A 5,273-nucleotide genomic window follows, 5' to 3' on the forward strand; every position below is an offset into this window, starting at 1 on the left:
TAAACACTCATTTCTAAAAACTTGATAATGACTTTAGTTGTTGCACATCCTTTGGAGTGAAGCTTCTGAAAGAGATAAAGTTATGGGTCTTTCCTTTTCTTTTCTTCTACAATCATTTCAAGGTAGCACTTACTGTGCCTGGATTTCCATTCGCTCACGTAGGCTTTGAGTCCTTCGGCCTGTCTGAAAACTGAAAAGCTGCAATCAGCGAAGAACACTTTTGGTGGGAGTCTTTGGCTATGTGTGCGTGTGCCATGAACACCGGGCAGTGGCACTGCAGGCTCTTTCTGCGCTGCATGGATAATTGGCCAGTGTGTTAGCCAGAAGCGAGAGTGATGCTGCAGCCTCAGAGGCCCCTCTTGCACGTGTCAGGTAGGTCTTATCCCTCCTGTTTATTTTGCTGGCAGAAGCTTGCTAAATAGCATTTGAGGAGGAGGTGATCTTTTCCTTCTGAGAAACTGTATCATCCCCTACAAATCGCCCCCTGGATTGGCATAGCCATAGAATCAACTAGAAAATAATAGAGAAGGATGGGGGAAAAAAGGTATGAAGCTAATAGGCATAAGAATGTGCCATGTATCTGAATAAAAGTAAGGTCTCCTGGGGATTGCTTTTTTCTTTTCTTTTGAGAAAAATAGTTGAGTCTTAGTGTTTCAGGGAAGAAGATGGGGTATGAGATAATGGTCACGTCCCAGGTCTCAGGTGAGTCTCTGGGATGTCAGCCAAGTGTGGGTGCTTGGCTTTTTGCAGGACAGAATTCAAGAGTGAGCATAGCAACGAGAAAGAAGGTTTATTCAGGGAGATACACGCTCCACAGACAGAGTGCGGGCCATCTTGGAAGTTGAGAGAGGCACCAGGGTATGGGGTTGTCAGTTTTTATAGGGGCAGGTAATTTCATAGGCTAATGAGTTAGAGGAGTATTCCAGCTATTTTGAGGAAGGGGTGGGGATTTCCAGGGATTGGGCCACTGCCCACTTTTTGACTGTTTATAATCGGCATTGACTGTCATGGCACCTCTGGGTATGTCATTTAGCCTGCTCATGTGTTACAGTGAGCGTATATTGAGGTTCAAGGTTTAGTGGAAGCCAAATGATCTACCATCTTGAACCCAGTTGGTTCTAATCAATTTATATCCTGTCCTTGGGCTATGTCATTCTTTTAAAGGTTGTCTGCCCCCTTCCTGTCTCACTGGGAAGTGGTCTTACTTTTATTTAGTTTGGACAAAGGGAAGTTTCAGTGCAGAATGGCCTGTTGGTCCTGAGTGTCATCAATCAGTTTAGGAAGGTCGTAGTTGCAGCCCTTGATGATCTAGGACTATTTGGGGGAGAAGCAGAGTTGGGGGAGATGTGGAGAGGGTGTGGATGTCACAAGAATCACCCCTTGCTCAATTCTGTGGCTACCCAGAGGACCCCTTCTGTGTGAGATGGCCCTCCTCCTTGCTGGGGAGATGGCAGTGCCACAAGAAACTCCACTTATATGGCCTTTTAGCAGAGTATTTCTTTCAGTTTATTTCAGTTGCTCAGTCATGGGTATCTCTGCGACCCCATGGACTGGAGTATGCCACGCCTCCCTGTCCATCACTAACTCCTGGAGCTCGCTCAAACTCATGTCCATCGAGTCGGTGATGCCATTCAACCATCTCATCCTCTGTCATCCCCTTCTCCTCCTGCCTTTGGTCTTTCCCAGCATTAGGGTCTTTTCCAATGAGTCAGTTCTTCGCATCAGGTAGCCAAAGTATTGGAGTTTCAGCTTCAGTATCAGTCCTTCCAGTGAATATTCAGGACTGGTTTCCTTTATGATTGACTGATTTGATCTCCTTGCAGTCCAAGGGACTCTCAAGAGTCTTCTCCAACACCACAGTTTAAAAGCATCAATTCTTTGGCACTCAGCTTTCTTTATAGTCCAACTCTCACATCCATACATGACTACTGGAAAAACTGTAGCTTTGACTAGATGGACTTTTGTCGGCAAAATAATGTCTCTCCTTTTTCATATGCTGTCTAGGTTGGTCATAGCTTTTCTTTTTTTTTTTTTTTTGGTCATAGCTTTTCTTCCAAGGAGCAAGCATCTTTTAATTTCATGGCTTCAGACACCATCTGCTGTGATTTTGGAGCCCAGGAAAATAGTCTGTCACTGTTTCCATTGATTCACCATCTTTGCCATTAAGTGATGGGACCGTGTGCCATGATCTTTGTTTTTTGAATGTTGAGTTTTAAGCCAGCCTTTTCACTCTCCTCTTTCACTTTCATCAAGAGGCTCTTTAATTCCTCTTCACTTTCTGCTATAAGGGTGGTGTCATCTGCATATCTGAGGTTATTGATATTTCTCCCAGCAATCTTGATTCCAGCTGGTGCTTCATCCAGCCCCGCATTTCTCATGATGTACTCTGCATATAAATTAAATAAGCTGGGTGACAATATACAGCCTTGACATACTCCTTTCCCAATTTGGAAACAGTCTGTTGTTCCATGTCCAGTTTTAACTGTTGCTTCTTGAGCTGCATACAGATTTCTCTGGATCTTTATTTCGTTGGATCTTACTTAATGGAAGTCATGTATGCACATAATAAAAAGTCAAATGATATAAAAAGATATGCAGGGAAAGTAATTCTTCCCATCACTTTTTTGGGCTTCACCACACAGCATGTGGAATCTTCTTTCCCTGACCAGGGATCAAACCTGTGCCTCTTGCAGTGGAAGCTCAGAGGCTTAACTATTGGACCACCAGGGAAATCTCTCTCTTTTTCCTTTTTTTTTTTTTTTTGGCAGAGAAAAGTATATTGCAGGGCCAAGCAAGGAAAACGAGTGACTAGTGCTCAAAAACCTGACTCCCCAATGGTTTTATTTTATAGGCAAAATTTGGGGTGAGGGCTGCAGAATGTGTGATTTTTTTCTGATTGGTTGGTGGTGAGATAACAGCATGGTACTCCAGAAATCCTCTGCTCAGCCTGAAGTCATCCTCCACCTGGGGGGCCTTAGTTCTGCAGAAGAAGTCAAAGGTATTGTTATATATATTCCTTGAAGAGGAGCCAGGCTTCTGCTCTAAGGTTACATTCTAGTTTCTTGACTGTTCCTGCCCTGTTTCTGTATCTCCTCCCTTCCCTTATTAGCAACTGTTAGAATCTGCCCTTTGATACTCAGGGAAGGTCAAGGAGGCTGAATGAAACCTATTGCCTACAAGCAAGAAGTGGGGGACACTTGTACCCAGGAGGGCCCCATGGGGATGCTGCTCGGTTTCAGTACTGCACTTTGTTGGTTTCTTGCCACTTAATGGCTCCTCCATTTCAATTTCCCTCCTCTGCCTCTCCTCTTTTTTTTCTGACTTCTAAATGTTTGAGTGTCTCCAAGCTCAGTTTTGACCTCTCCTCTGCTCTTATTCACTAAGACGTCTCATTCAGTCCTATGGCTTTAAATACCATCTGTTAGGCTGATCATTCTGAAATGCACATTTCTATCTTCAGATTCTCTCCTGAATTCCAGACTTGTATTTCCAGCTGCCTACATAGCATTTTTTCCTTTGGGTCTCTAAAAGAAATCTCAAACTCAACATGTTGAAAACCCAGCTCTTGATTTCTTCTTGTCAAACTGCTCCATCACAGTCTTCTGTATTCTTGCCCAAGCAAAAAAATAGTCATTTTTGATTCTTTCTTCCCTTCCACATTGAATCTATCATAGCAAATCCTTAATTCATTTTCTTTTCTCCAAGCCACCATCATCTCTCAATGAACAACTACAAAATTTCCTTACTATCATATTTGTCCTGCCTATATTTTCTGTATAGAAGCCAGAGTGCTTACTTAGCAACTTAAGTTAGGTAAGAAAATCCCTTGATTGGGCTTCCCAGGTGGCTCTAGTGGTAAAGAAGGCACCTGCCAATGCAGGAGAGTTAAGAAGTTTCGATCCCTGGGTCGGGAAGATCCCGTGGAGGAGGGCATGGCAACCCACTCCAGTATTCTTGCATGGAGAATCCCATGGACAGAGGAGCCTGGAGGGCTACAGTCCATAGAGTCGCAAAGACTCGAACACGACTGAAGTGACTTAGCATGCATGCATGCTTGCACTCCCTGGATTAAAATCTTCTACCTGTCATGGGAAGTATCAGCTTCCCTTGATCTTTCATTACTTACATTTCTTAACCTTACTTTTAAAGTCCTATCTTGTCTACTTCTCTGATATCTTTTTGTTTCCATTTCTCCTTTGCCCATTTTGTTCCAGCTGCACTAGCCTGCTTTGGATTCTTCCAACTCAGTAAGCCAATTCTTTCCCTTGACTTTTCATGTGGTCTTAGAAAGCCTAAATGACATCTCTTCACAGAGGTTTCCCTGATCACTCATTCTAAAGGTGCCTATCATGTCACCTTATTTTAATTGTCTGCATAACATTTTTATTTACCAGATTATTTTATGTTGATTGGCATTATCTGTCCCAACTAGAAAGTGACTGGGAACTTTGTTTTGTTCAGTCTTGTGTCTCCTGCATAATTTGATGTAATACTCATGAGTCATCCACAAGACACTGGATATGTAAGTGTGAAGTACAGTAGAAGAGGTTATGATGTCATCAGCTGAAACTTTATGTAATGCTTCCCTAATGCTACTGATTTATCTTGCAAGTATTTCTCTGTTCCAGTGCTTTTCCTCCATCATCAAAAAGATGGAAAAGACACAAAAGTGTCATCGTCTCTTTCCATAATTAGTTGTACAGTTTCTTAGCGCATCCCTGTGTGTTCCATCTGTCCCCTCCAATCCATTCTCCACCTCAATTTCCAAGACCTAAGGCTAATGTGTTACTCTCCTGCTTGAAACTCTTCTGAGGCTCCCAGTTATCTGCAAGATAGTAATTTGCCTAATGCAGAATATGAGGGCAACTCCTCTCTCCTGGCACCATGTTTTATGCCCCAGGAACAGCCGGGTGCTTGTAGGTCCCTGTAAATACCTTGCTTTCCTTCACCTCTCTGGCTTTGCTGTTGCTTTCCACTCCACCTTGGAATGTCTGACACTTAGAAGCTGTGTGACGTTGGGACATTATTTATCATTCTGAACCTTAGTTTCCTAATAATGATAATCTTTGACCAGGGCAGCATGAAGATCAGTTGGTATAAAATATAGACAATAAAGTACACATCTGGTATGTAGTGTATGCTCAAGAGAAAAAAAAAAGCTAAGATCATGCATCCAGTCCCATCACTTCATGGCAAATAGAAGGGGAAAAAGTGGAAACAGTGACAGATTTTAATTTTTTGGGCTCCAAAACCACTGCAGATGGTCACTGCAG

The sequence above is a fragment of the Bos javanicus genome, chromosome 15, assembly GCF_032452875.1.
Source record: "Bos javanicus breed banteng chromosome 15, ARS-OSU_banteng_1.0, whole genome shotgun sequence".
NCBI classification, from domain to species: Eukaryota; Metazoa; Chordata; class Mammalia; order Artiodactyla; family Bovidae; genus Bos; species Bos javanicus.